We start from the raw sequence: 8163 nt of genomic DNA, 5'->3' as shown, positions 1-8163 counted from the left end.
AAATAATCACGGCATCTATTTTATAGGAGAGCATAACCGTGTATGTTGTGCAAAATATGTAGAATGGACTTTTCAATTTTTTATTGTTTATTTAATAATTCCACCCGGCTTCATTATAAGCGTTAGATTTAAATATCCAAGGGTTTGAATTAGGGTTGCGTTTTCCAAATATTTAATGTAAGGACGTGGGGATGTATTCACATTCTCACAAATAATTGTAAAATAGAAAACTAATCTCAAGCTTTTGATTTTTTCCGCTGATTTTTATGCCATGTCTAATTAATAAAATTATTAAAAAATTTTGAAAAGGTTAAATTAGGGAAATCCCTTATGTAGCAATTATACTCTTCCCTTAATTATCTCCTTCCATGTAGACGTGTATTTCATGGTTGATATGATATGATTTTATTTCCTTTTTTAATCTCCTACCTACAGAAATCACGCAGACGAAGATTTATATATTTATTCCACTAACGAAACTCATTGAAGTCGACAGAAAACTCATCAAAATCGACAAAGCTCAAATTGGCATATTCCTATACGTACAGAAACTCAACGAACTCAATCAATGATGAAATAAGGTAATGTCAATTTTATATTTACAAATACATAGATGAATTTGGTGAATCTCGGTTTTGTTGTTTGTTTGTTGCGCTTAGAAATTATTGTTATCTGATGTAGAAGTTGGGAATTGTGTTTTGTTGTATTACACTTTGTGGGGTTTTCTCTTTTTTTTTAGGTGTCATGTGTCACTCGTAAGTTTCTAGAAACTAATGTACTATTTTTCTTAGGTAATGTAGGTATACCACATGTGATGATGTTGTAGCTTATGCATAGTCATGTGCCGATTATGTTCGGCGAAAGTTGAATCTATATCCTTTTGGTTTAGCACATGTGATGATGTTTTAGCTTATGCATAGTCATGTGTCGATTATGTTTGGCGGAAGTTGAATCCATATCCTTTGGGTTTAGCAATTCATGAGGCTAGGTTGTAGTACTCGCTCACAAAATGAAACCATCACCAAGGGTAGGGAGTTTGAATCATTCCCCTATGCTTTAGCAATCCATTAGGCTAGGGAATAGTACTCATGTCACATGCATTGAGTTTTGTTTTTATGTGTTTTGGATTTCATATAGTAAATAATGTATGAAAAATTGCCTTTAATGTGCATATGTAATAGTATATGATGTACATGTGTAAGGATTTAACATTTGGCGGGAGTTGAATCCATACCCTTTGGGTTTAGCAATCCATGGGGTTAGGTTGTAGTACCCACTCACAAACTAAATCATCATCAATGGTAGGGAGTTAGAATCATTCCCCTAGGGTTTAGCAATCAATGGGGATATGACATATGACCAACACAAGCATAAAATTTCACTTTCTAATGTGTGTTTTGGATTTTATACATGAAATAATGTATGAATATAGTCTTATAAAATACATTCCTAACAGTGAATAGTGTACAAAAGTAATCGTATAATGTATATTGTTTTATATTCTGTTTGGTGGCAATTATATGTGTTTTTTGTGTACATATGCTAGTCCTATGATCTCCCATATGGAAAAGGCTATAAAGGAGGCGAACAGACCACTTCGAAAGTATAGGACATGTGGTGCTATCTGTCATCATGAGTCGAGATCATGTCAAGAAAAATATACAGCTATAGGCAAAGAGAAGCGTAACAGGAAGAAGAAATCTTGATATTTTTTCGTTTGTTTTCCAAACATATTGTTTCTAATAGCTGCTTTGAGATCAACATTATTTACTACTGAATGATTACATTATTAATGAGTTTTCGTACATTATTCACTAGTGAATGACTACATTAGTTATGTATTTTATGTACATCATTTGTTTAGGCAGTAAATGACTAGGGGTGTGTTACGGACTCAATTCCCACATCGGTTGTGAAAACAACTGATGTGGGGTATATAAACTAAATGGGTTCTCTCTCCTAACAGGCTAGTCTTTTGGAATGAGTTCTCCCGTTTGGTCTGTGAAGTTTGAGGATGTAATCGCTCGACTCTAATGTCGAATGACTAGACTCAGGAGTAAGCGAGTGTGCACATATAAGAATTAATGCAAAGCTCGGTCCAGACACAACGCTCCTTAAATCCAATGGATCACTGGGTCCAGGAACTCTAGAGAACTACAGTGTTTTTATCGTTGGACACACTCGACTCCTCTTCAAAAATAAATCCCTCAACCCGAATACTATGAATTAGTATAGGGAAGTGGGGTCGATCCCACAGAGATGGATTCGCAAAGTAGTGCTAAGAGACTATGGGAACAAACGGTTGCTGCCACACAAAGGGGTTGAGATTTAAACTACCACTAGATTTAGGCAAGAAATGTAAACGCTAGACCTAGGACACAGAAAACTTACTGGAGTCAAACATCAATACCGACAGACCCAATTACCCCCTAGACTGAGTAAACGACTACCTAATCTAGCTAAACAGTAAGCAACTAACAGTGGGGACCATCCTTCCAAAAATAGCAAGTACGGTAAAAAGCTGCAGATAACAAACCCATGCTCCAGCTAACTACGACATGCACCTTCGCAACTAAATTAAACTCGCAGATGAAGAAAACAGAGCACACTCCTAAATTCAAACAGAATATAAAGATTTGGACTCCGGAAACTTGCTATGAACCGGAAATACATCAGATCTACGTAAACTAGGTGAAATGAAATGAAAACACGTAAGCTAGGCATAAAATTAAAACACTCCTGCTCAGAATTACTTCAGACGCTCAATCCACTCCGGATCCAAGCCATCCGAACTCAACAACCAACAAAATCAACTCCATAACTCCGATTCTCACAGATCTGCTCCGATCAACTCCAGATTCCACAATCACAAACAACTCCACAATATCAGCCAAACAAAACCCCGATTCATCCACAAAATAACCACGAAAATAACCAACTCCAACAATCCAACTCCAAAATTCAAGTAAACACAATCAATCATCAAAAGTCATCACGATCTACGTAAGCGAAAATGAAACTTGCATAAAAGTAGAGAAATATCCAGAAACAAAAGAGGACCGAGCTTCGAACAGCGAAGCTCGGCGAATTCAGCAGAAACGAAAAGAAAACAGAAATAAATTGTTTCTTCGCCCCAGAGAAGGACGGTGTTACAACCACAACACTATCGAAAAGCTAAATATGAACCCCAGCGCGAATTAGAACCAAGTATGTGAAGAGCGAACTTAGCAACAGGCTGTTCGTGAGGCCTCCACCGAGAAGGTCCCTCCAGCTTGCATGCTTCTTCCTTTTATAGATGCGGACATAGCCTTCTAGAGTCTTCGTAGAAATCCCTATTCTACCCTTCAACTCCGAGGCTTCCTCCGTCAAGCAATTTCTTTCATAATGTCCGCTCTTTCGCCATTCTCCTAGGACTATGCAAGCGTCCTCTTCTTTTCCTGGATCTAGCGAAAACCTTCACACACCTGGCTTAAAACATGCGTTAGACCCAGTAATTTCACGAAATAAAACCCCTAGACCGATGCATGAAATTAGCCTTATCAAACTGCTCACACTTAAACCATGCTTGTCCTCAAGTATGAAAGACAAGAGAAAGAAATAAGGCGAATTTCAATGCACGGTCCCCAAGAACGACTCTACAAACAAAAACAAAACAGACTCCTGGACCTAGACAACTTGGCAAAATAAAAAAAAACAGACTTATAAAAGAAAACAACACAAAGAATCAAAACACAAACAAGCATGAACTAGGTTCGACTTTTAGGCAACCGTCCCCACAAGCTTAAGTTCAATCCGATCGTCTATAGTCTTCAAATCTTCCCCCTTCCCTCTTCTACCTAAACGGTCCGTCAGTTCGTCAAGATAGCCTATTGACACCCCAGCTGTTAGGTTCGCTCGATCACTCATTCCTCACCAGGTATGTTAGGATCAAAACGCTCCCCAGTTAAAGTTATGCCACTGATGCGTTGGGTTATGAGAGTTTTACCCTTCTTACTTCTCTTTTCCTTTTAATTCCTGGGTCAGGTTACTATTCCTTCCTGCCCTTAGAAATTTTTTTTTTCTTCCCCCTTCTATATATTTTTCCCCTGGACTTCGTCCAACTTATGCCTCCAATTTCAATTTATTTCTCCCCCTGGACTTCGTCCAGCTTATACCTCCATTTCCTGGACTTCGTCCAGCTTATACCTCCAAAACCCTCTTTTTCTTCATACTCTACTCCCTAAGCATCAAGTGGCAGCCCAATTTACATGTTAGCACAAAAAAAGTGTTTAGGCTTATAACTCGCTCTTATAGTAGGGCTGCACAGCTGGTTATCTAGGGCTTTTTCCATCGTCCCAACTTCATTCAGACCGCCTTTGGTTTATTAAGGAAGAAGGTGTCAAAGTTGACATGCATTCTCTCTTCAATCGTTCTCACTAAGGGAAACCTGCCTTATTATCTCACTAGCTCATGCGAAACACACATCCTAAAGACTCTTAAAACAGAAAGGACACGAACACCATACTTACTCCCCACCCTCCCACTTCACTCAAGCTTGTCCCCAAGCTATCCTAGTGAAGGGGGGAAAGGAAGTAAGAACAGCAGACAACAGACACAAACGCAAACAAAGCACAAAAACAAAACAAAACTTCTCACACTTAGACCGAACATCGGGCTAAGTGGGAGAAAGCGCAACATACAAAACCAAAACAAGCAACCCCTTCTCACACTTAGACCAAAAATTGGGCTAAGTGTAGGAAGGTATAACACATATATACAGAACGATTCATGCTGGCACATAAAAACACAAGCGAACGAAAAAACGAAAAGTAAAAGACAGAAAAGTAAAAGTTACTTGGTTCTGGGGGAAATTCACTTCGGGTTCTGGCCCCCGCGGGAGCCAGACTTGGGTGGCACTGTCTGTGGGGTCACTTTAGCTTTCTTTCTTACCGGTGACTCCGGCATCTCCTTCTGATCTTCTGTGGGTCGGGGTACGGTTTTCCTCAAAAGTACAGGCCTGGAGGAAGACGGGGAGGTCTGAGGCCTTTGGGCTTGTGGCGGCTTCTGTACAGCTAGACTCCCTTGACCCGGCGTCTTGGAACCGCCGCTAGGTTCAGGAAGTCCCATCGGTGTATCGGGGAACTTCGCTTGAAGCCACTTCGTCATCTTCATCATCAGTGCGACGGCCTCCGCCATCCTGTCGGAACGCCTTGACGATTCTGCCACTAAGTCGGTGATACGCCCCTTCAGGGCTACGACCTTCTCTCTACTTCTCCCCATTTCCCTCCGTATCTACGTCACTTCTTTTCGTACACCGATTACCTCCGTCCTCACATTCTCTACGTCGCTTCTCACTTCCTCGACTAACTTTCTGACTTCTGCATCCTCAGCACGGTCCCTTCTTTTACCCCGTAGGGCCACAATCCCCTCCAAAACCATTTTCATCTCTAACCTCATCCATCCAACCTCTTTTCTTACTTCTTCTACTTCTATCCTGGCTCCGGCTTCCTTGTCAGCAGTATCCTTCGCCTCCACCATCTCAGGCTCCTGCTTCATCTGCGCCTCCGACTGACCAACCTCATAAAAGCACAAGTCCTTTCCTTGTGTAATGAGCAGCCCCTTATTGAAAAAATAGTCCACGTTGAACACCTCCGGGGGTAGACACATCTTCACTTCTCTGCAGGACTTGTGGATTTTCATAATAACGTTGCGTTGCAGGTAAGCCCCTAGAAGGTGGCATGTGTAAAGTTGTCGGGAAGGGTTGGCTGTCACTTGATGGCAGGCTTGGGCTAACCAATAGCCCAAGTGAACACGTACTCCCTTGGCCATGCACCAAGTAAAGTACAAGTCGGGGGTCGTCAGAGCGTTGTTAGCTGTGCCCATCAGGTTGTAGCTAATGAAGGTCTGGGCGAATCGCAGGACCCTGTTCTCAATATGGTGGGCCTTCGACTAGCTGGTTTTGAACTGACCGACCCTAGGGTGAGCCACAAACTCCCATGCGTTCTGTGTCTTGAATCCCGGCGTCAGCTTCGACGGACCAATCATTCTCTCACTCCACAAACCCTCATCATCCTCTGTGCGCGTAAGCAGTCCCATCCGTAGAGTCCATTCACGGGTGCTCATCACATGCTCTTCATTGAAAAGCCGGAATTTGATGGAGTCAGCATCCAGATCGGTGGTGGACTTAAATCGGAAGGTGGAGAAGAATTCCCTTGCCTGGTCGATTGGAACTTCGGCGGTGTTGTGCTTGAGCAACCAATCAAAGCCGATTGCGTCGATATAAGTTCGGAATTCATCATTGTAAGCGATCTGCTTGAGCTCCGATAAGCTGTACATTTTTCCAGACTTAGCGTACTTGCCCTGTGCACTCTTCTCCTTGTGGATGGTTGCGCGTTTCGGGTCGTCAAACTTTCTCATCTCGTCCAGGAGCTTGCTTGTAATCCAGATCTCAGTTGGCTCAAAGTTGAACTCATCTTCTTGTTCTTCTTTAGACTCACTAGACCCAGCAGAATCATCGGGCTCTGCAGCGTATGATACCTTGGCAGGTCGAGGAAGTGGGGATTCAGTGGATTTCCCTTTCGCCTTCTTGGTCTTGGAAGGAGTAATTTGTTTCCCCTTCCTTTTCTTCTCGGCCGCGTAGCGGCGTTCCTCTGCATCACTCTCCCCTCTGCTCGGTCTGGGAGATTCTGCCGGTTCAGGTGCTGTGGCCTCTGGACCCAGCATTTCTTCCTCCGTCTGCCGGACGGTTTCATCTATCTCATCAAGCAGGCTCCGACGAGCCTGTCTCCGCGCTTCCCTTGCGTTAACCGGTGAATCGGTCCCTTCGTGGACATCAGTCAGATCCACTATCAATTCCAACCCGACATCGACGGGTTCTTGGACAGTCTCAGCACCGAGGGCTTTTCCTTCCTCGTTCAACAATGGGGTTGCCCCTGCAAAATAAACAGGGGTCTCTATCCCCTCCGAACCTTCTCCAACGTGGGTTTCTATACCCGCAGACTTCTCAGGGGTTTCCCCCTCTCTGACATCTTCCTCAGTAATTAGGGCTTCGTCGCCCCCAACCACTTCTGGGGTTTCCCCCTCCACATTTCTTTCAGCATCTAGGGCTTCGTTGCCCTCTGGAATTTTATCTCCATCAACAGGGGTTTCCCCCTCAACACGGCTATCAGTAACCGGGGTTTCCTCCTCAGAAACACCAACCACTCTATCCTCTAAAATAGGGGTTCCCCCCTCAGTGGCAGATCCTAACCTGGGTGCACTCACGGCCAACAACTCCAACCCCGCGGCCAGTTCTGCTTCGTCTTCGCGAGTTTCTGCAGCGGTTGGTTCTGAAACGGTGGTAGTGGGTTCTGCGACCGCCTCCGGCTCAGCGGTGGTTTCTTGAACGGTCTCTGGTGGTGGTGCGGAGGATGTTGAGGCGGTTGGTACGGATTTCCCCATTACAGCCGCGAACATGGCAAACGCCTCCATCGCCTTTTCTGGTCCCCCAAATTTCTATAGCATGTCTGCCATAAACGCCGCCGCACTTGAATCGGCGGATCCTGAGGTGTTCCCTGCACTTTGCTTGTTATCCATGGAGAATTCTGCAAAATTTTTTTACAAAGACTTGGGCGGAAACTTCTTCGATTAGGGTTAGAAAAGAAAACCTAGAGAGAAATTGGGATGTAGAGAGAGAGAGTAAGTAAGTAAAAATAAAAGAACACGGTATTATCCGATAAGTATGGGCGAGGACTGTTTCTGCAGGTGGGTTGCAGGCATGACGCCAGCGACTGTACGCCTCCCATAAAGGTGTCTTTTGAAATCCGAACCGGTGCCAACTCCCTCCAAAATTTTACTTCTCAATTCCCTGCCAAGTAACTTCCTTCTGCAAAATCACACTTAGAGAAAAACATTAAACTAAAAATTGAAACGCCAGACTCCCCGGGTCTAGGGTATGACAGTATCAAAAACATTCCTTAAGGAGTCTAGTATTTCGAAAATATTTTTGGAAGATTATTATTTTTTTCTGATTTGTTTGGGTTTTTCTTGATTTTAAAGAAAGCGATTAAATATTTACATTTTATGTTCAAGTGTTCTCAAGATTCCCTAGGTCAGGACATGTTAAAACTTCTTGGATGCTGGACCTAGGAAATTCTCTAAGAACACTTACTTCCCAGACCGATTAGGCGATATCAGGGAGTGCGC

The sequence above is a fragment of the Salvia splendens genome, chromosome 8 (assembly GCF_004379255.2).
Source record: "Salvia splendens isolate huo1 chromosome 8, SspV2, whole genome shotgun sequence".
NCBI classification, from domain to species: domain Eukaryota; kingdom Viridiplantae; phylum Streptophyta; class Magnoliopsida; order Lamiales; family Lamiaceae; genus Salvia; species Salvia splendens.
Note: the sequence above shows the minus strand (reverse complement) of the source record.